This window comes from Stenella coeruleoalba (genome assembly GCF_951394435.1).
Source record: "Stenella coeruleoalba genome assembly, chromosome: 5".
NCBI lineage: Eukaryota > Metazoa > Chordata > Mammalia > Artiodactyla > Delphinidae > Stenella > Stenella coeruleoalba.
In genome coordinates this window covers 64,491,783-64,515,997 of record NC_137150.1, presented here as the reverse complement: position 1 = coordinate 64,515,997, position 24,215 = coordinate 64,491,783, and the positions used below count along the sequence as shown (strand labels likewise).

General features: G+C 42.1%; 1 protein-coding gene across 17 annotated transcripts in view; it reads right to left on the bottom strand.

The window, feature by feature from the left end:
• Positions 1–24,215, bottom strand: part of ST6GAL1 (ST6 beta-galactoside alpha-2,6-sialyltransferase 1) — a 155,878-nt gene that overhangs the window by 53,733 nt on the left and 77,930 nt on the right. For 14 of the 17 annotated variants that reach the window (XM_079921552.1, XM_079921559.1, XM_079921562.1 and 11 more), the window contains one exon: positions 7,551–7,686. The gene's annotated coding sequence lies outside the window, so the exon portion shown is untranslated. Of the gene's footprint in view, positions 1–3,818; positions 3,961–7,550; positions 7,687–15,077; positions 15,193–15,668; positions 15,697–24,215 lie in introns of those variants that run through there. The other 3 variants (XM_079921553.1, XM_079921557.1, XM_079921558.1) reach the window with 3 other exon arrangements.

Here is a 24,215-nt window from a genome sequence, read left to right as displayed (position 1 = left end):
TCCATATCTTGGCAGTTGCAAATTATAAATAATTCTACAGTGAACGTTGGAGTGCATAAATCTTTTGAATTAGGGTTTTTGTTTTCTAGGATAAATACCCAGGAGTGGAATTGCTGGATTGTATGGTGGCCCTATTTTTAATTTTTTAAGAAAACTCCATGCTGTTTTCTGTAGTGGATGCACAAATTTACATCCCCACCAACAGTGTACAAGGGTTTCCTTTTCTCCACATCCTTGCCAACACTTATTTCTTGTCCTTTTGATGACAGCCATTCTGACAGGTGTGAGGTGCTATCTCACTGTGGTTTTGATTTGCATTTCCCTGATGATTAGTGATGGTGAGCGCTTGTCTTCTTTGTCTGAGATTAACTGACCGTATGTGCATGGGTTTATTTCAGTCTCTCAATTCTGTTCCATTGATCTATGTGTCTGATTTTTTTGGGGGGGGGGGGCAGTACCATACTGTTTTGATTACTGCAGCTTTGTAGTATAGTTGGAAGTCAGGGAGCCTACCACCTCCAGCTATGTTCTTTCTCAAAATTGTTTTGGCTATTTGGGTTCTTTTGTGGTTCAATACAAATTTTAGGATTACTTGTCCTAGATATGTGAAAAATGTCATGGGTATTCTGATAAGGATTACATTGAATCTGTAGATTGCTTTGGGTAGCATGGACATTTTAACAATATTAATTCTCCTGATCCATGAGCAAGCACAGTATATCTTTCCATTTGTTTGTGTTGTCTTCAATTTCTTTTATCAATGTCATAATTTTCAGAGTATAGGTCTTCACCCTCTTGGTTAAATTTATTCCTAGGTATTTTAATCTTGTGATATGATTGTAAATGGGATTCTTGATTTCTCTTTCTGATAATTTATTAGTGTATAGAAATGCAAGAAATTTCTGTATATTAATTTTTTAGCCTGCAACTTTACTGAACTCATTGATTAGTTCTAAGTTTTTGGTGGCATCTTTAGGGTTTCCTATACATAAAATCATGTCACCTGCCAATAGTGATAGTTTTACTTCATCACCTCCAATTTAGATTCCTTTTATTTCTTTTCCTTTTCTGATTTCAGTGGCTAAGACTTCCAGTACTATGCTAAATAAGAGTGATGAGAGTGGGGATCCCAGAGGAAATGCTTTCAGCTTTTCACTGTTGAGTATGATATTAGCTGTGGGTTTGTCATAAATGGCCTTTATCATAATAATAATTATTATTATAAATGGGATGTTGCCTCTATACCCACTTTGTTGAGATTTTTTTATCATGAATGGATGTTAAATTTTGTCAAATGCTTTTTCTGCATCTATTGAGATGATCATGTGATTTTTAGCCTTCATTTTGTTCATGTGGTGTATCAGATTGATTTGTGGATACTGAACCATCCATGAATCCCTGGAATAAATCTCACTAGATCATGATGTATGATTCTTCTAATGTATTGTTAAATTCGGCTTCTAATATTTTGAAGAAGACTTTTACATCTATGCATCAGGGATATTGGCCTGTAATTTTCTTTTTTTGTAGTGTCTTTTTTAGTTTGTGTATCAGGGTAAAGTTGGCCTCTTAGAAGGAGTTTGGAAGTGTTCCCTCCTCTTCTATTTTTTTTTTTTTTTTTGAATAGTTTGAGAAGGATAGGTATTAACTCTTCTTTAAATGTTTGGTAATTCCCCTGTGAAGCTGTCTGGTCCTGAACTTCTGTTTGTTGGGTTTTTTGGTTTTTTTGTTTGATTTCTGATTCAATTTCATTGCTAGAAATTGAACTGTTCAGATTTTCTATTTCTTCCTGATTCAGTCTTGCAATACTATATGTTTCTAGGAATTTATACATCTCTCATAGGTTGTCCAATTTGTTGGTATATAATTGTTCAAAGTATTCTGATTGTTTGTATTTGTGATATTGGTTGTAACTTGTCTATCATTTCTGATTTCATTCAATTGGGCCCTCTCTCTTTTTTTCTTAATAAGCCTAGCTCAAGTTTTGTCAATTATATTTATCTTTGCAAAGGACCAGCTCTTCGTTTCACTGATCATTTCTATGACTTTTTAGTCCCTATTTCATTTATTTTTCCTCTGATCTTTATCATTTCCTTCCTTCTACTAACTTTGAGCTTTGTTTGTTCTTCTTTTTGTGATTCCTCTGGGTGTAAAATTAGGTTGTTAACTTGAGATGTTTCTTATTTCTTGAGGTATGCCTGTATCACTATAAACTTCCCTCTTAGAACTCCTTTTGCTACATCCATAGATTTTGGATTATGTTTCTATTGACACTCATCTCAAAGTACCTTTTTATTTCTTCTTTGATTTCTTCATTGACCCATTGGTTTTTAGTAGCATGTTGTTCAGTCTTTACATATTTGTGTTTTTCCAGTCTTCCTGCAATTGATTTCCAGTTTCATACCATTGTTTGAAAAGATGTTTGATATGATTTCAGTCTTCTTAAATTCATTGAAATTTGTTCTGTGGACTAGCATGTAATCTATCCTGGAGAATGTCCCATGTGCACTTTAAAAGAATGTGTATTCTGCTGTTTTGGGATGGAATGTTCTATTAATATCTACTAAGTCCGTTTGGGCTAATGTGTTTTAAGGCCAGTGTTTCTTTATTGATTCTCTATCTGGATAATCTATCCATTGATGTAAGTGGGGTATTAAAGCCCCCTACTATTACTGTGTTACTTTCAGTTTCTCCCTTTATGTTTATTGATATTTGCTTTAAGCATTTAGGTGTTCCTATCTTTACAAATGTTATGTCCTCTTCTTAGACTGACCCCTTTATCATTATGTAATGCCCTTCTTTGTCTTTTGTTATAATTTTTGTTTTAAAGTCTATCTTGTCTGATATGAGTATTGTTACTCCAGATTTCTTTCCATTTCCTTTTGCATGGAATATTATTTTCCATCCTTTCATTTTCAGTCTGTGTGTCTTTAGTTCTGAAGTGAGTCTCTTGTAGGCAGCATATATATGTCTTTTTTTTTTAATCCATTTGGCTTCCCTATGTCGTGTTTTTTTTTTTTTTTTTTTTTTTTTTTTTTGCAGTACACAGGCCTCTCACTGTTGTGGCCTCTCCCGTTGCGGAGCACAGGCTCCGGACGCGCAGGCTCAATGGCCATGGCTCACGGGCCCAGCCGCTCTGCGGCATGTGGGATCTTCCCAGACTGGGGCACTAACCCGCGTCCCCTGCATCAGCAGGCGGACTCTCAACCACTGCGCCACCAGGGGAGTCCCCTATGTCGTTTGATTGACGTATTTAGTCCATTTACATTTAAAGTGATTATTGATAGGTGTGTACTTATTTCCAGTGTTACTGTTCCAAGTTGTTTTTGTAGTTCTTCTCTCTTCTTTTAGTCTCTTCTCTTATGGTCTGATGCTTTTCTTTGGTGCTGTTTCTTTTTTTTCCTCTCTTTTTTTTTCATGTGTGTGTGGTGTGTGTGTGTGTGTGTATCTATTGTAAGTTTTGTTTTATGGTTACCATGAAGTTCACATATATTTATATACAGATAGATACATAGATATAGATTTATTTTAATCTGGTAGTTGTTTAATTTTCAATATATTCTAAAAGCTCTATGCTTTTTACTGTCCAATATTTCATATTTTTGACGTCATATTTTACATCTTTTGTGTATCCCTTAACTATTATTGCAGTTACAGTTGATTTTACAAATTTTGTCTTTTAACCTTTATACTAGTAGTTGATCCATTGCCTTTTCTATATATTGCCTTTACCAGTGAGATTTTCTTCCTTTGTATATTTTTTTATTTCTTGCTATAACCTTACTTTTTCACTTAAAGAAGGTGTTCACTTAACATACCTGGTAAGGCCAGTTTAGTGGTGACCTCTTTTAGATTTTTGTTTGTCTGGGAAACTCTTTATCTCTTCTCCAATTCTGAATGACAACCTTGCCGGACAGAGTGTCTTTGGTTGTAGGGTTTTTTCTTTCAGCACTTTACATATATCATGGCACTCCCTTCTAGCCTGCAAAGTTTCTGCTGAAAAATCAGTTGATAGTATTAAGGGGGTTCCCTTGTACGTTACTCTTTGTTTTCCTCTTGCTGCCTTCAAAATTCTCTCTGTCTTTAATTTTTCCCTTTTAATTATGACCTCTTGATATGTAACCTCTAATGGAATAAAATCTGAAAAACATTAACTAAATCACTTTGCTATACACTTGATTTACAATATTGTATTAGTTTCAATTATATTTCAATAAAAAATTTTAAAAGTAATAAATCTCTATTGCAGTGTGAAAAAAATATATGTTGTGATATGGATCTTTTGGGGTTCATTTTGTTTGGGACTCTCTATGCTTCCTGGACCTGGATATCTGTTTCCTTCCCCAAGTTAGTAAAGTTTTCAGCCATTATTTCATCAAATATTTTTTTTCCTACCCTTTTTCCCTCTCTTATCCTTCTGGGACCCCTATAATGCAAATGTTAGTATGCTTGATGTTGTCCCAAAGCTCCAGTAAACAATTCTCAATTTTTTAAATTCTTTTTTCTTTTTGATGCTCTGATTGGGTGATTTCCACTATTCTGTCTTCCAGGTCACTTACATGTTCTGTATCACCTAATCTGCTGCTGATTCCCTCTAGTGTATTTTTTTTCATTTCAGTTATTGTATTCCTCATCTGTGACTGGTTATTTTTTATATTTTCTAATTATTTGTTGAAGTTCTCATATTCCTCTATTCTCCTGAGTTTGGTGAGCATATTTATGACCCTTGCTTTGAACTCTGTATGGTGTATGACGTAAATTACAATTACTTATGTCAGTTTCATTGTTTTTTTTTTTTTTTCTGGGGTTTTATCTTGTTTCTCTCATTTGGAACATATTACTCTGTCCCCAGGATGCACCAGCGGCCGCCATCTTGGGAAGTGCTGTCACTGCAGGGGCTAGAGTTACAGCCTGGTGTGGGCCAGGACTTCTCCCAGGGTGCACCAGGGGCTGCCATCTCGGCAAATGGGGGACAGTTGGAGGAGCCATGTACAGGCTGAGGGGTAGCCTGGGGTGTGCTGGTGTGGTCTTGGCTGGCCGGCTAGAATGTCAAGTGCTTTTCAATCCACAGCCTCTGCACTGGGACTGGGAGCAAGTAAGTTTGTGCACAAGCTCTTTAAGAGCATAGTCTCAGTTTCCTACAGCCCTCCAGCTCGCCCAGCCGTAAGTTTGACTTCTTCCTGGTGCTGGTCCCCAGGGCTGGGGCCCCCAATGTGGGGCTTGAACCCTTTGCTCTTAGGAAGGACCTCCAAGTTTGTGATATCCTCTTCCTCTGTGGGTCACTTGCCAGAGGTGTGGGTCCTGACTGAATCACGTCTCTGCCCCCTCCTACCCATCTTGATGTGTTTTTTCTTCATATCCTTAATTGTATAAGAGCTATTCTGCTAGTCTTCAGGTCGTTCTCAGAGAAAGTTGTTCTATATGTAGTTGTAGTTTTGCTGTGTCTGTGGGAGGAGGTGAGCTCAGGGTCCTCCTACTCCACCATCTTGATCCCACCTCACTGAGACTCTAATTTAAGCACCAAACAGTGCTTCCTACCGCCACAGACCTCAGGAACCAGTGACTCTAGGGAGGATGGGTGCTTACCTTGGGCCACCAAAGTTTTGGAAGTGATGAAATGTACACAGAGGGAGAATTCAAACATGAGATCATGAAATGGGGCAGGCGCTTGTTGCATCATCAGAAAACTAAGCAATTCAATTTCCCCAGACACCCAACACAGCTAATCATAGGACACTAAGACAGCTGAGGAAAAACTAGAAAAGAAGGGAAAGTAGCATTTGAGAAGCGCCTACTATACGGTAGGCACTCTACCTGCTTCATCTCATTTAATTTTTACTATACCACTATGGGATAGGTATTAACAACCCCTCTTGAGAAAATGAGGAAACAGGCTTAGCAAGGACACAGGGCTTCTCTGAAGTCAATAGCTAATCAGTGCTAGAACTAGGATTCGAACCCAGGTCTATCTGACTAAAAGTCCATGGTCTTTGGACCAAAGAACAGGCATTGTGAAAAAGCACAGTGAATAGTCAGTGTTGAGCAACTAGGACTCAGAAATCAGGATCTCTAGTGACACAACTGCTGGAAAGTTACAGAATAAACACCCTCACTATCAGCACTGACACTACTAATGTGCACTGTTTTACCAGTCAGGCAACTCTTTCACAGCAATTAGGTTTATGAGACCCAGTACGACCCTGTGAGATGAGCAGAGAAAATTTTATGAGTTCCATTTACAACTGAAGAAACTACGGTTTTGTAAATATAGATAATTTTCAAAGCTGCATGAGTGATTTGGAAATGATGGAGTTGGGACTTAACTTTTACGTGTATGAGTGAAATAAGACAGGAGTTAGGGAGGGGGCGCCCGGTTCACTGTCACACTGCGCTGAGGCTCAGAGGGGTTTGTGTTTGACTACCTGCCAGCACCTACTCTCCAAGGTTGAGTTTCCCAGGAAACAAGAATTCCCCAAACCTTCAACCGTAACACAGTCTTACAACTTTAAGAAAGCCTCAGCCTTCAAGGCCAGTGCTCGGTCGTGAGGGCATTCACGTGAAACCTCGTGTCAGGGCTCCCAATTCTCTTGACCACCACCCTCTGTTGAGGTTCCAAGTCTACCAGCTGGCTGGAGCTTCTGGTCATAGGCACTTAGAGCTTCACTCTCATCTCTCAAGCTGCTCTAGAGAGACAAGGACTTGAAGAAGTTTCATCTAAGCAGCCCAAACTGAAGGAAAGGAGTAGTAAATATTTCTCCCCAGATTCTTTGGGAAATCAGTCCAAGTTTTTAATTTTCCAGTCACATCCCAGATTGCCTTCTTAAGCCTCTAGGACTCTGCACTGCTGTAATCTCTCCCCTTGTCCATTTGCCTGGCAACCAGACAGCATTACCTTTCTGCTTCTGGCATCCTGTGGAGCCCACCTCCCCTTCTTGTTCTTGCTCCCTGCTGCTTGCCTCTAGTGTTTAGTAATGCTTGCTTTCATGCTGACCCCCTGCTAGAGGGAAACTCCTCCTGACTCATTTCTGACACTCCAGTGCCCGGCACCATGCCTGGAACACAGTGGGTATTCAATAAAGGGTTCTTGAATTAATGGGACTGTATCAACGAACACTTACGAGCCCACCAGGTTTCCAGAAGAATAAGTAACAACTCACATTATCACGTACAGAGAACAAGCCAACACTGAACCAACAGAAAGAAAAATCCCAGCCAAAATAGGGCTCCCACCCTAGGCTACTCATCACTAGATGCCCAGTAGCAGATGCAGGGCTTGGCCATAGTAGGTGCTTTAAAAAGGTAGACTGAATTACAGAATCACTTTAAATCTTATATTTATAGTTTACAGAAATAGGCAAAATAGGCAAATCACTTATCTCCACCCCTCATTGACTAAGGACTAAAAAAAAAAGAAGAAGAAAACAGCAAAGCTGTAGCCAGACCTGCAGCCCCTCTGTGGCTCCTCACCAGCGCACTCTGCCGCGCCGATCCCAAATAGAAAATGGACCCCGGTGCTACCTCTATAGCCCACGTCTCCAGGTGTTCCTTACCTGCTTCTGGCTAATCCCCCTGGGGCTGCAGGCCCTCCAGGTCCTCAGGAGCCAGCACTATTCCCCATGGGAGGAATGTTTGCTTTATTGGGTCTGGAGGCCAAGGCTCATTTTTCTCAGGATGATCAAAAAGCATCTACAAAGGAGAAAAAAAAAAAAAAAAGATGAGTTAAGTGCCGTTTTCCAGCAGGGGCAGAGTTAAAGATTAACAAGATAGACAGGGACGTCTGCTACACTCCAGTGCGGGCCCTGGAAGCCCCAAGGGCTCAGAAAAAGAGAGACAAAAGCCAGTTACAGGTGCAGTGCTCTGGGTCCATAAACAGCACAGAGAGCCTAGAAATAGTCCGATACTACATAAGAACATGAGCAAGCACCACAGACCAACCTGGGAAGAAAGGATTGTTTAGTCACTGGTTTGAGCATAACATAAACAGCAATTTGGGGAAGAGAGGGTTCAGTTCATCCCCAAATGAACTCTAAACAAATTTTTTAAAAATTATTTTCAAAGAATATTTAATGATACGTGAAAATTCTATCAGTATAATGTTAACTGAAATTCAGAAAAAATACATTTTTTAGAATTCACATGTGAGAAAGAGAAAGGACAAAAAAAAAAAAAAAATACACCCTGGATGGTAGAATAAGGAGTAATGAGGGTTTTCATTTTTTATAATTTTTTTTGTATATTCCAAGATTTCTAAAGTGTACACGTGTTACTCTTAGAGTTGGAAAAAATTATAAAAATATAATTTTTAAAAGCTAAAAATAGAACTCTATATTTGTTAGCTCTCTTCTTTCTGATGGAATGTAGAAAAATAACAAAGGAAAAGTTTAATAGTCAGTTGCATGAAAATTCCAACTTGTATACAATAAAAAATACTGTAATAAAAAGGAAGATAAACTCAAGGTGTGCAAAGGGTTCAAACAGTAAAAGCCTCTAGAAATGAACGGGCAATCAACATGAACAGACAAATCACAAAACAGAAAATACAATTAATGAGCATATGAAATTATGATTACTCTTGAGAGAAACTCAAAAGAGGCAACTGAACATTAAGATACTAGTTTGTAAAATTAACATTAACCAGCAGTTTTCAAAAAGATTAATACTCATTGCCAGGCAGATTGTAATGAAGTTGGTATATTTCAAGAGAGCAGTAGAAATTAACTTTTTTAGAAAGTAATCATGCCATAGAATTAAGAGCTCATGACTATGAACCAAGTTATTGTACTTCCAGGAAAAAAAAAAACTGAATAAATAATTCAAAGGGAGAAAAGGTTATATTATTTCAGTTTCCTCATATATAAAATAATTCCCTACCTTACATGGCTGTAGTGAGAACTGGAAGAAGATTCATGAAGTAAAGAATGAATTTTATAAAGCAATATGCATGTGCAAAAAGAAAAATAGCTTTCAGTTTCAAAATGATTTATAATGGTGAAAAATCTACAGTTAAGGGACTTCCCTGGCAGTCCCGTGGTCAGACAGAACTTCGCCCTCCAATGCAGGGGGTGCAGATTCAATCCCTGGTCAGGGAGCTAAGATCCCGCATGCCTCACGGCCAAAGAACTAAAACATAAAACAGATGCAATATTATAACCAATTCAATATCCCCAACAGTTTTGCCTAAATTACTCAACATGAAGAAAGTCAAACTGAAAGATGAGAATTTATCTCTTCTCAGTTTGCTCATCAACTGTTTTCAAGTCTCAGCCATGTACATTTTTTTCTAGATATTTGGACAAGCATAACTTTTAGTCGCAATGTGACTAAATATGTACAGGTAACATTCTGTGTTTCACTTTTTTTTTATAATATTTTAAGCATTTTATTTCATGTTGCTACTTAAATTCACACACCATTGTGTATATATTCTATCTGGTGGATGTAGCGTATTATTTCCCTACTGCTGGAAGCTTAATTATTAACCTTTTATCCTTTTGAATTATTTATTCAGTTTTATTTCCTGGAAGTACAATAACTTGGTTCATAGTCACGAGCTCTTAATTCTATGGCATGATTACTTTCTTAAAAAGTTAAATTAATTTCTACTCCCTGCCTAGCAGCCTCCTGGTAGAGTCCAAAAAAAAAAAAAAAATGTCTCTGAAAGCTATCCCTCTTTTCATGTCATGTAACTTTCCTTTGAGGCAGGGGGTTTGTGATTATGCAAGCAGGATTACCATTTGTCTCCTCCTACCAAAAGTGTAACCTCTGTAAGTATTGGCCTTTCTTCACTACTACCCTCAGTGCCTAGATGCATGTCTGGCATATGGTAGGTACTCAATAGCTATTGGTTGAATGAATGAATGAGGGAAGTGTTGCCAGCCCTTAAGAGGTCTATGCTTACCTCAGGCACCATTGATGGACAGGGTTCTTTCTCAGCAGCCTCACTGAGAACACTTTGGGCAGTCATCCGCAGTTTGGATGCCGCCTCTTGCCTGTATGTGCTGCTTCACTGCCATTCCCTCAATGCATGAGCTGCTGGGGCATGAGACTTTTATTTGGGTTCAGTGCACAGACATCAGAGGAGTGCAGCAAACCCGTATCTTCCTCCCACATGTCGCATCTGCTCGGAACAACCTGCCCTCTAAGGAGATTTAAGATCACTCCCCACTGTTGATTTCCAAAAATCAACCAATTGAAACAAGTGGTATAACTGTTGATCTATATCTGTTGTAGCTGATGAGGGCCTTCCAAAAATAGTCACCGCTGCTCATGAGAGTAGCAGTGGTGATCTTCAACCAGCTACACAAGTGGTAACAGAATCCTCAACTCTCTGGGGGAGAAACTTTAGCACTCACGACAACAACAGCTACCAAGTATTTAATACGAGCTATGTTCAAAGCACTGACTATAGCTTAGGGGTTAAGAGTAAGAACTCTGGAATTAGACTGAGCTGGGCAAGAGTCCAAACTCTGCCTTTCCCCAGTTACATGACCTTGGACAAGCTACTCAACCCCCTAGGACTCAGCTTCTTTATCTGTAAAATGGAAATAATAATAACAGAGCCCATCTCATGGGATTATTTAAATAATCAAGTTCGATAATACACCCAAAGGGATTGCAATAGGAACTGTGACAAAAATCATCCCTGTCACTTCATTTACCCCTCCCCATCCCCTGCTGTGTGGACACCACTACTATCCCCATTTCTACAAATGGGAAACTGAGACAGGTGTGATGAGCAATTTGCCCAGAGTAACTCACTCGTGACACTCCAAATGTCCCATGCGTTTTCATGCCTTTGTAGCCCTGCACATAGAATACCTTCTGCTTGAAATGTCCCTTCCTGCCCTGTTCACGCAGGGCCATGACCACTCAGCCTCCTATACCAGCTCAAGTGCCCCTGGACGCTGAAGCCTTTCTTGACCCCCACGGAGATGGTCACAGCTCCGCTGTGCCTGTGCTGGCTCTCATCAGACCGCATGACACTTACTCGTTTGCAGGTCTGTCCCAAGCTTTAAGATTTATCTCTGGTCCCCTGCATCAAGCCAGGCTCTGCGCCCTAACTGGGAAGTGCTCGGTCATGTTTGAACGAAAGAATGAGGATAGCTCGGACCCCACTCCTCCCGTTCCCCACGTCCTTCAGTTGTTAGAATCACCCCCACCACCTACCCACCCATCACCTTCAATTGCTGGAGTCCCCTTTACAGCACTGCCGTGGCAGGTATTCATTCCATCTGGTGAGTACATTGAGTGACAGGAAATTCACCACCTCCCCAGGTTGCACATGGCTATGTGAGCAGCTCTGCCTCTTAGAAAGGTCTTAAAATGAAAAGAAATCAACCTCCCTGTAAAAATAAACCCAGCAGTTTAAGCTCAGCTCTCTGGAGCCATATAGACTCAGAATGAAAACCAGTAACACTTGCTGAGCCTGTGCTCAGCCCATGCTCAGTGCTGGGAACTCCACGTGCACCCACTCGTTTCATCCTTGTGGCAACCCTGTGCAGACCACCTTGCTGCTGTATCTTCTCCTCCACCCAGGACAATCTTCCTCATTCCTTGAATATGTTAGCTCCTGGCTCACTAGAATTCTCTCCAACACTATTTCTGTCATAACTCTTGGTGGCATTAACAATCACTTATAGAATTATCCTAGTCAACTCCAATGACTGTGACATCAGCAACTCACCCCCAAGGTCATAGCTTTGGTCTTGTCATTTCCAAAAAATATACTCCCTTCATCAAGGGATACCTCGATTTCAGGCGTCCTTCTCTAATCACCACTCCTATCTCTGCAGCTTAGTCCAACCAGTACCCAACTCTAACAATCTTCTGTGTTTGATCCTACTACCTTCCTACTGTCTCTCACTTCCTCCCTGCCATCCTTTCCCTTCCTATCCAGCTTAAATTCCACGGTCAGTCATTCAGTTGACCTCTCTCATCACACATGTTTGGATAAACCCCAATCCTGGTTAAATCCAACTCTCTGTCCTACTCCACACCTGCAAGCAGGCAGCTGAACATGGCTAGAGAAAATCATGCAACGATGCTTAATGATGTCACTTCAAGTTCATGATCACTAACTGCAAATAGCTCCTTAATGCTCCACAGCAACGATATGCTACTTTTCCAGTCAATTCATCTGCCACTGTCCTAGAGGACTGTGTGACTTCCTCCCCACTAAAAACTCCTCTTATCCTCACCCTCGCCTGATGAACTTGCTACTTACTCATAGAAAAAAAGGAAGCTACCAGAGTAGAACTTCCACACGCATGCTTTTGTACCACCGCTACTCACCTTACCTGCACTTATGCCCAAATGATCTCATTACTATCAATTAATTGGCTGCGTCCAACACTTGGAATATCCAACATTTTTCCATAAATCCTACACACTCTTGTCTACTTAAGGACATTCTTAAAAGTCCCCCTTTTTTCTTCTGCATCAGTAGGTATCTTTCTCTCAGAGATCATGCTCATCAGCATAGAGGTATGCTATTATTTCTCCTATGTTTAAAAAAAAAAACAACTCTCTCCTGATTGAGGCAGACACCACATGACCCAGATCAGTCTCAGCATCACTAACAATGGGACACCTAGACAGCTTCTGCCTTCTGAAGTGAGACAGTATGAAGCACACAGCACCACGAATGAAAAATTCTTGCCCAAAATGTTTAATCTGTAAGTGATCAAGCCTTTATAGGCAATTCCAGTTTTTCGGAAATACAAGAGAAAGAAGAACAAGTTAAAAGACACCCTAGTTTACCAGTTATATCCAGAAAGCAGGACATTCTACAGAACGATTGAACTAGTTTCATCAACAAGTTAATGAGCACAAAAAACAAATGACTTAAAAAACACACCAAAAAACACAACAATCACATGCAGTCTGCAGACCTTTGGTTTGAACAGAACAACACTGGGGAGAAATGGGGGTATCTGAATATAGACTGGGTATTATATATGATATTAAGAAATCACTGTTAATTTTGTTAGGTTTAATAATAGTATTGTTATATTATGATTATATATGTGGTCATGTTAGAAAAAAAGTCCTACACATTTGAAGTAGAGATGAAATTTACTTTAAAAATACTTTAGCCAAAAATAAAGCAAATATGAAAAAAAAGCAGCATCATTTTTTTCAAATATATTCAAATTAAGCTATGTAAGGAACGAGAGTGATTTGCAGACCCTTCTTGACAATATCATTTGGGATTAGGGAGCGTTTGAAAGAGCATGAAGAAAAAACTTACATTGACAATGTTTTCGTGTTACTGAAGGAATTAACTGAAAAAGATACATGACATTACAAAAGTCACATATTTAGCCATTACATGAGGTCTAAAGAAACTCCATTTCCCTGTCCCTCCAACAAAACCTCTTGACCTCATTTCACTTCCCCTGCCCTTTTTCTTCCCTTTACAGTAAAACTCCTTGAAAGAACTATCTGTAGTCACTGTTTCCAATTTCCCTCTTCCCATTCTCCCTTGAACCAACTCCATCAAACCTCCCTCATCTCGATGAAACTGCTCTTGTCATGTCCCCAAAGACCTCCGTGACCTCCATGCCACCAATCAAATGGTCAGGGCTAAGTCTTTTTCTTACTCAGCCCATCAGCCGTACTTTACACAGTTGGCCACTTCCCCCTTCTGGCTTCCAAAACCCACACACTTTTGGTTTTTCTCCACTCACTGGTCACTCCTCCTCAGCTGTCTCTGATGCTGGTTCCTCCACATCTCCCCTACCTCTACACACCCAAGCGCCCCAGGTTCTGGACTTTGTTCTAGAGACACTTGCTTCCTACTGGATGTGGGCACCTTGTGATCTGTTCCCCCTCTACTCAGCCTGTCGTTTGCAATCAAAACACGTTTGTTGACGTGCACTAAAATGAGTTCGGAAGCAGTTTCTGTTGCTGAGTTTCTACAGAAAGGAAGTCCCTAATAATTAAAAACAAAAACAAAATAGTAGGGCTGGGGTTGGGAGACAGTAGAATAAAACATTGTGTTCACTTCACTATTTAGACTACCCTCTATAATCTGTAGAGGGGAGGCAGCATTGCAGAGAACAATGCTATCAGATATAGAGCACATTATTAAAATTACTTGTCAAGATGCAGATTCCTGAATTCTCCCTCAGTCATTCTGTTCCAGGTGGTCTGGGATGGGGCTCGGAAACCTGCATTTAGCAAGCACCCCCAAGTGATTCTGACGCAATCAGAAGTGCTAGTCTGAGAAAGCTTTCTCTAGATCGAGGATGGGAAAAGCATAGAAATGGAGTGTAATCAACTTTTATAGGTATTGGAAAGAGTAGTTTTATGCCTGATCAGTCTAATAACTTTAAAAATATGGCTTGTATTTTAAATGTCTTTTTCATTTCATTATTCTAATAACTCCCTTTTATTGTATTTTTAAAATTATGGATGCGTGAGAGGTTGGGGAAGAAACCCAGTCCTTTACCAACAATAGTTTGAGAAGCTCAAGCTTTGGAGAAAGACCTCGGGCTCTGGCATCTCAAAAGTCCAGAGTCAAATCCTGGCTTTTCTATCTGTCAGTTGCATGTCAGAGCCGTTTGGTCAACTTCTGTGAGCCTGTGTCTTCATCTGTGAAGTATGGATAATAATACTTTAAAATTTGCCCCTGCAGGGTTGTGCCGACAATTTACTGATAGACTTTATCACTTTGTTCTGGCTAAGAATTATTGTACCTTTACCACGTGCTGAGTATTTTACAAACGGTAAAGTTCCTGTAATTGGGTAAAACTCATTTAATCCCTGCGGCAACAATAGTGCTTGAGGTGGGTGCCGCTGGCTCACCCCCCAGGGGCTCCGGCAGAGCTGGTCCAGGCTGCCGTCAGAAACAGCCTAACAGCTCCTGGCCACCTACCAGTGGGAGCCGGCATAGGTCAAAACATTAGTAGTTGTATCAAAACATTTCTGACAAGTCCCGGTTTTACTCGAAAGGACAGAAAAAGTCAGATAAGCAACGGAAACCACTCTGTAGTTGGTGAATCTGAGGAGGGAGTGAAAGGAAACCATGAAAGACTTTGCCAGGTGCCTGAGTGGCCGCGTTGACAAGTGTTTACCTGAGGACCAGCCCCGCTGCCAGGCTAATGGGAGGGAGGGGGAAATCCTGCCACATCAGAGCCCTGAAGACAAAGGGGCCTTCATTCCTGCTGCCCCAGCTGTTCCAGACCCAGGCTGCAAAAAAAAAAAAAAAAAAACACGGTCTCTTAACAGAGATCAGATCTTTTACCCAGCCAGGCAGGCACTGAAGGAGAAGACTGTGAAACGGCCGAGTACATTTCCCTGAGGTTATCTAAAAACGTGGAGAACAGAACTTTTTCTGTGCGGGATGTTGAGTCCCCACCGCAGACAGGGCAGCTGCTCCATGGTCCTGGATCAGAGCCAGCCACTCAGAACAGGTAGGGAGAGCTCTGGACTCAGGACTAAGGGAGCCAGGGCAAAGAAAAACCACAGGCCATTGGCTTGTGCTTTGTCTTCAACCTTGCGCCTTTAGCGGACACGTACTTGTAGCGATTTTTGCCTTCCAATTTGACAGGTGCCTGGCGGAAAGCACGCACTTCACACCCCATCAGCTCCCTTTCTGTATCATGCCCACTCCCCAGTACAAGCAGTAGAAGCCCCAGCCCCAGCAGGCATCCCCCCAGTCTTACCAACTAAGACCACTCTGCTCCACTCCAACAGTCAGGGGTAAGCCGAGGAGGAAGGAACAAAAAAGGGCCCATAACGAGGGCTGAATAAACACCACGCCCCTCGCAAGCAATAGACCCACCCACCTCTCTCCTCCACACCCCACAGAGATGTAGAGAGAAAAGAAAATAGGCCTCTTTCCTCCTCAGAAAGAACTGTTTCACCTCTCCCTAATCTTGGGGAAAAAATGACATTTGTATTATGGAAGTTTTTACACATACAAAAAGGTACAGAGGGCTTCTCTGGTGGCACAGTGGTTGGGTATCCTCCTGTCAACGCAGGGGACACAGGTTCGAGCCCTGGTCTGGGAAGATCCCACATGCTGCGGAGCAACTAGGCTCATGAGCCACAACTACTGAGCCTACGTGCCACAACTACTGACGTCCGCCCGCCTAGAGTCTGTGCTCCGCAGCAAGAGAAGCCACCGCAGTGAGAAGGCCGTGCACCGCAACCAAGAGTAGCCCCCTCTTGCCGCAACTAGAGAAAGCCCACACACAGCAACGAAGACCCAACCCAGCCAAAAATTAAAAACAAAATAAAAAAATGAAAAGGTACAGAGAATAGCACGATGAACCTCCATGTTTTCATAACCTGGCTCCAAACATTATCAACATTTTGCTAATCTCATTTAATTGATCCCGCACCCCCCTTTCTTTCTTGGAATAATTTAAAGCAAACACCAGACTTCATGTCAGTTACCCCCCGCCCAGCTCTTCCCGACTGGCGTGCCATGAGAAAATTAAGCCTTAATGTCCTAAGACATCCATTTATGTAATGAATTAGCTTACCTCCCTGGTATCTAGAACAGTATTAGCTATGCACCATCCTTGGGAAAACTGAGAACATAGGCCCTCAAAATCATTTTCTGCGGAGCTGAATTCTCTATAATAGTACTCTCCCCCACTTCCCACATGTTGGGTTCTGCCAGAGGATACATGAGAACACATACACACGCACCCACATACATGACCACGATGCCATTATCACCCAATAACCACTCCACTTTCAAATTTTTACCAAGTCTCTCAAAAATGTCTTTTACACTAAATTCCTTGAATGAGGACCCAAACAAGGTAGGCACATTTTGTTTGGACGATATGCCACTCTCAACTCTCTTTTAATCTATAACAATTCCCCACTCCCTTATTTTTCTTTTTCATGATATTAAATTTGTTGAAAAAACTAAGTCATTTGTCCTGTGGAAGGTGCCACGCACTGAATCTGGCTGACGACTTCCTCAAGGTATTAACTTACTCCCCTTTGCTCTGTTGCCTGTGAACTTAGCGTTCGATTTCAAGGCTTCTTGAGAATCAGTGGTTTCAAGTTCAGTGGTTCTCCCAATGTTTTTATATCTAAGAGGAGCTAAGCCTTGGTCATCTAAGGAAGTTTGGGGTGGGGAAATGAACAGGGAGGCCTCCGTGTTGCAGTGGCCCCAGAGCTTATAAGAACAACATACTCTGATACTCATAATAGTTTCATTCATCCAGCAAATGCTTATTTTCTATGGTGAGCCAAAGTGGAGATGCAGAAAAAGTTTTGACAGTGCAGAAGCCAGCCAGAAATCTAACAGCCCCCAGAATATGCCTTCCAGTGACAGGGTAAGTGAAGAGGAAAACAAAATAAACACAGATGTAGTGTTTGTAAGGGGATAATTGCTACCCAGAAAATTAAAGCAGGGTAGATGGAGAGGGACAGCGGGGCTGGGGGTATGCATTTTAAATTACATATTCAGAGAAAGCCTCACTGAGAAGGCATTTGAGCAAACATTAGAGGGAGGTGAAGGAGGGCTCATGCAGATTTTTGAGGGAAGAGAGTTCCAGGTGGAGGGAACAGCAAAATCCCTAGGCAGAGGCATGCCTGACCTGCTTGAAGAACAGGACGGAGGCCTGGAGGACAGAGGTGGAGGAGGAGAGCAGCGTAAGAGGAGAGCAGGGAAGTAGTAAGTACAGAGCACGGAGGGTCTTCGACTGGTGTGAGAACTCTAGCTCTCACTCTAAAGAAGATTTGGCTGACTTATGTTTGAAAGGGATCATTCTGGCTGCTACACTGAGAATCAACTGTGGTAGGTGGCAGGTTGGGGAAGGTTAAAGAAAGAAAGACCTTTCGAGAGGCTATTGCAACAATTCAGGTGAGGAAGGCCCAGGATCCCGTTTACTGAGCTCTTACTGGGTGCTAGCATTTTATGTTACCATATTTAATTCTTACCACCACCCAGTGGGGTGGGGTATTAATGATCCTCTTTTATGAGTGAAGAAACTGAGGCTCAGAGAGTTGAAGCCATATGCTTAAGATATTACAAATGGTCAAAACTGGGATGCAAGCCAGACTGTTCTAACTTGCAAGCCTGGTCCAGCTTTCCAACATATATCTCTCTACTCAGGGCCCCTGAAATGGCCCCTGAGCACCTCTCTGCTCTACCAGGCCAACTAGAGTTGCCAGTGACCATCTTGGACCTTCTGGTGACATCGCTTTATATATATGATGTTATGGAAAAACCTGAACGAACTTTTTAGCCAACCCATACTTTGCCCCGATCCCCACCTCCTTAACCTCTCAGTGTGCAAACTTCACCCTCATCTGTACTTTAGGACCCAAACTTTCTGTCCCTAGACTAGAAACTTTGACACCATATTGCCCTTGGCTAACCATAATACCTCCAAGAAGCAGCAGTCTGTGTGTCCTGGTCTCCAAAAACCTCCCTGTAGGGGCTTCCCTGGCGGCGCAGTGGTTGAGAGTCTGCCTGCCGATGCAGGGGACACGGGTTCGTGCCCTGGTCCGGGAAGATCCCACATGCCGCGGAGCGGCTGGGCCCGTGAGCCATGGCCTCTGAGCCTGCGCGTCCGGAGCCTGTGCTCCTCAACGGGAGAGGCCACAACAGTGAGAGGCCCGCGTACCGCAAAAAAAAAAAAAAAAAACAAAAAACACCTCCCTGTAATGGGTTCCCGTTTCTTTATGACCATGAACTCTTAATTTGTGTCTCCTGAGTTGCCACTTAATTCTGCAATGACTCCTCTTCCTGTTTCCTCATGTCAGTGAGGAAACACTGGCTGCCTGACAGAAGATGTGCTCTCTGCCATATAGAGTTGTTGCTTAAACTGGTGGTCCAGCCGGGCATTATATTTTTCAGCAAGTGTGCATACACACACACCCTGCATCTCAGTGGAACTGGGACTGTCTGACTAGTTATCAGCAAGAAAGTGTGAGCAAAAATAACGTGTCACTTCTGGGCAAGGTAAGAAGTGAGTTTATTTGTTGTGAGTTTATTTGTTTACTGTAACTAAATGAACTACTAAGTAGAGACTTTATTTCTACTGGTCTAAGTAGAATTCTGAGAATTCATCAGAATGTTCAGTATAGATTTTTCACCATCCACACAGTTCTCTCTTCATCCCAGCGTGACGTTAGCCCAGTGAAATAACAGAAGCGCCCCTTAACTTAGCCAAAGCCACCGGTTCCTAAATTCTTCCACATCTGGTACATCTTGTATTTGTTTCCCCCTGCTATGATCCCCAAGTTTTGAAAGTGCTGTCAGTCAAATTTAAGTAATCATCTGAGTTCTCGTTTGTTATCAAATGGACAAGGATGTTGCTGCCAATAAGAGGTTCTGACCAGCATGAGATGCTCATTGTTATCACAATCAGGTGATACAAGTTCAGCCTTAATACAAAGAAACTTGATGATTTCCTTGGCCTGTGCAGGTTTGTTGGGATAAATGTGCTTCTCCTGTCTGGCTTTCTGAAATCCTGAAAGCGTCTGGTGGGTCTCTGGAAACCCTGGGCAAGGAATTCTGGTTTGTCCATGGCCTGAAACTTACCCCAATAAAATCAGAACCCTCTGATCCCAGCTGGCCTCCTAACAAACAGGTTCTACTGGTTGGCTAGATATGGAAGGATGCTTTAAAAAAAACAAACAAAAAAACCCCACAAAATCTTGATAACAAGAGTCTGATGACCTACATCTCTCTCTTCAAACCCCAGTTTAACTATCTTTAGTGAGAACAATGATTCTGCTAATGTTGTCTTAAACGTATTTTCCTCCAGAAACTCCTCAGCTGGGTATTGTGTCAGGGGCTGTTTGTTATTTCCTTCCATGTAGTTTTACCTGTTCGGCAGGAGGAAGTCAGGGCCAGAGTTCCTTAACATTTCCTAAATACCAGTATCACTGAAGTGATTGGCCTCTCCTTAAGGTTACCAAGGTGACAACAATTTACCCCTCTCACCTTAGCAAATTGATCTCTTTCCTAGAACCAGTCCAAGCCCAAATAGGCCACATGCAAAGAGAAAAGGGAAGAGAATATAGAAGAGAAAGAGTTTGAGCAAGTCTGTCCTCAGAGGTGCTCCCCACCTCTAGTCCCATAGCCATGAAGTTCAGTGTGAGTGAAGGAAACCACTTAAATCAGTGCTTCTCCATCTTGCCTGAGCATTAACAGCACTTAGGGAGCATTTTAAAAATACAGATGCCTTACCCATGACATTTTTCACACAACTAGAATAAATAATCATAAAACTTATATGGAACCGCAAAAGACCTAGAATTGCCAAAGCAATCCTGAGGAAAAAGAACAAAGTTGAAGGCACAATGCTTCTAGACTTCAGACAATACTACAAAGCTACAGTAATAAAAACAGCACAGTTCTGGCATGAAAACAGACCTATGGATCAATGGAACAGAATAGAGAGCCCATAAATAAATGCACACACTTAGGGTCAATTAATCTTTGACAAAGAAGGCAAGAATACATAATGGAGCAAAGACAGTCCTTCAGCAAGTGGTATTGGGAAAGCTGGACAGCCTCACATAAATCAACGAAGTTAGAACACACCCTCATACAGTACACAAAAATAAACTCAAAATGGTTTAAAGACATAAATATAAGGCATAACACCTTAAAACTTTTAGAAGAGAACATAGGCAAAACATTCTCTGACATAAATCTTAGCACTGTTTTTTAGGTGAGTCTCCCAAGGCAATAGAAATAAAAGCAAAAATAAACAAATGGGATCTAATCAAACTTATAAGCTTTTGCACAGCAAAGGAAACCACAAACAAAGCAAAAAGACAACCTACAGAATGGGAGAGAATATTTGCAAATGATGCGACCAACAAGGGCTTAATTTCCAAAATATGTAAGCAACTCATACAACTCAATAACAAAACAAACAACCCAATCAAAAAATGGGCAGAAGACCTAAATATACGTTTCTCCAAAGAAGATATACAGATGGCCAATAGGCACATGAAAAAATGCTCAACATTGCTAATTATTAGAGAAACGCAAATCAAAACTGCAATGAGGTATCACCTCATACCAGTCAGAATGGCCATCATCAAAAAGTCAATAAATAATAAATGCTGAAGAGGGTGTGGAGAAAAGGGAACCCTCCTACACTGTTGGTAGGAATGTAAATTGGTGCAGCCACTACTGAAAATGGTTAAAACTAAAAATAGAGTTACCATATGATCCAACAATCCCACTCTTGGACATATATCCAGACAAAACTATAATTCAAAAAGATACATGCACCCCAATATTCATAGCAGCACTATTTACAATAGCCAAGACATGGAAGCAACCTATGTGTCCATCAACAGATGAATGGATAAAGAAGATGTGGTATATATATACAATGGAATATTACTCAGCCATAAAAAGGAAGGAAATTGGGTCATTTGTAGAGATGTGGATGGACCTAGAGACTGTCATACAGAGTGAAGTAAGTCAGAAAGGGAAAAACAAATACCGTATATTAACACATATATGTGGAACCTAGAAAAATGGTACAGATGAACCGGTTTGCAAGGCAGAAATAGAGACACAGATGTAGAGAACAAACGTATGGACACCAAGGTGGGGAAAGCCGGGGTGGGGAGGGGATGATGAATTGGGAGACTGGGATTGACATATATACACTAATATGTATAAAATAGATAACTAATAAGAACCTGCTGTATAAAAATAAATAAAAATTTTTTTAAAAAGCTACATGCACCCCAATGTTCATAGCAGCACTATTTACAATAGCCAAGACATGGAAGCAGCCTATGTGTCCATCAACAGATGAATGGATAAAGAAGATGTGGTACACACACACACACAATGGAATATTACTCAGCCATAAAAAAGAATGAACTGTTACCATTTGCAGCAACATGGATGGACCTAGAGATTATACACTCCAGTCCACTTTTGCCCCACAGTCATTCCCTTCTAGAAGGCAAGGGCTGGTTTTCTGGGGTTTTTCACATCCACCTCCCTGCCCGCCTCCCATACAGAAAGACCACTTGATATGTGCACCTACGTTGGCAGGTGGAAAATTTGGATCTTTTTCTTTAGAGGCCAGATCTCAGCACTCACTGCTTAATCCCACCCCTAAACCTCCCTCCCTTCACTGTCCTCTGAGGTTGGCAGTGCTATCCTTTCCATTTCATAGATAAGGAAGCTGAATCTTAAAGAGGTTAAAGTGCTTCTGGTAGTGAGTGGCAGCAGCAAGACTTAAATCCAGAACTGTCTGAATATAAGGACTGTGCTCCTAATGCCTGTGCTCAGAGGTTCATCTTGTTTGACTCATGACTCTCTCAGCCACGGCAAAGCCCACTAATGCCGCTAGAAGCAAACGGTTTCAGTTAAAGGGAAAGCAACAGCGCTGCAGTTCCAAGCCCAGGGCACACTGAGAGCGCGAGACACGTGCCGTATCATCTCACCAAGCCCTGGACGGCGGTTGTCCTCACAGTTGACCTTTGGCAGGTACAGAGTCAACATTTGGGATTTTGACTATTTGAGAACAACCCCAAAGGTCTCCTGATTTTGCTCAGGAGTGAGGTATGTGCAATAGCAAGGTGGCAGGGGCCCGTCCCTTAGTCTGCGAGAGAGCTCTCCCCCAGGCCACGACCCAGGGCACAGGGAGTTCCATGCCCTTCATGTATCAGGACGTGATAGAAATAACCACTTGCTTGTGAGCTACAGCTCCCAAAGAAACCAGAGTGCTAGTGCATGTTCAGAAGAGTTTATACCCAACAATGAATTTATTTTAATAGACTTACAAACACCTACAGCTCCATATTCATGAAATCAATACAGAAGTCACTTAACATAGCTCGATTGTGCATGACTGCATAAATGAGGGAAATTATGTGCTCTTGTAGCGTGTGCCTCATGTCTTCATCTGTCAAATGACAGCAGAATGCCTCACCTTAGGGCCATTGTCAACAAATGAGAACTTGATAAGAATGATGAAGACGATTTGGAGAATTTTCAAAGATCTCCAGAGAACTCGCATATGAATGTGGAGTCTACCGTTTCAACATCTTATACAAGAGGAAACTGAGGCTGGAGGAGGTCATATGACTTGCCCAGGAATGTCTGGCTCTAAAGCCAGTGTGCTTCCCTCCTTAGAAGCCAGTAGCAAATTGTCAAAAAAAAAAAGTGCCAAACCCTGCATGCTGACTCCATCACAGAATGTGACTTAGGAGGATGGAGGGGGAGAAAGGAAGGCCACAGATGGGAGAAGGCTGCCCCTGGGCTCCCCACCCTCCTCGAAGCCCCCCACCGGTGCTAGCCGGGGCGTGCCAGAACTGTGAGCTTACCTTTGACCACATCTGTTCAGATCAATCAATTCAACCAAGACATTGGTAACTGTGAGCTCAGAACAGCGGGCCCAGAGGTAACTGGTACTCCCCCTGCCCTTGAGATGCTAGTCGTCTTAAATACCACAAGAAATCAGACAAGGACCAAATACCTAATGCACTACTTACTTTGTCTGTTCCCCCCACTAGACAGTGGGCTCCTGAACCACGTAGTTACCTCTGTGTTCCCAGGACCTGGGTCAGGGCCTGTGGCTCAGCTTACTTTGCCAAATAAGTGAATGTTTGCTTCTTGAAAAGAAGTTGTTCAAGAATCTTAGCCCAGGAGGAGGGGCCTGAATCCAGTCTAGGATCAAAGAAGCCTTCGTAGATGGGAAAGACCTGTGAGATGGGAGGGAAATGGCCTGGAGGTGGGCGAGGGTGGGGCACTGGGGCACAGAGAGGGTCAGGTCAGCCCAAGCAGGTACGCAAAGCCAAGCATCGGGAGGTGAAGCTGAGAGGGAGCGTCAGGCCTCACTATGCGGCACCGTGAGTGTCAGGTGGGAGAGCCTGGCCTTCACCAGGAGCGCAGTGGAGAGCAGATCAAAAGTTCCAGAGCGGAGAAGGGTGCTGCGGAGCCGGTGGGGGGCTGTGTGAGTTCAGCAGCCTTGGCCCTCCCGCAACCCCCTTCTCCACTCCCTGAAAGTACGTGACCAACAAACAGATAAGAGCCACTTCTTCTTACGCAACTGCTAGGGCCAGGCACTGTGCCAAGCACCCGTTTAGTGTTCAGAATAACACCATGATTGCCGACCTTATTTTACAAATGAGGCAACAGGCTCAGAGAGGTTGTGGGATTTTCCCACAATCACCCCACTGTTAAGAGACAGAGCCAGGACCTCAACTCAGATATGACTCAGGGCCCAGAGGCCAAGAAAACCTAGGTGCGG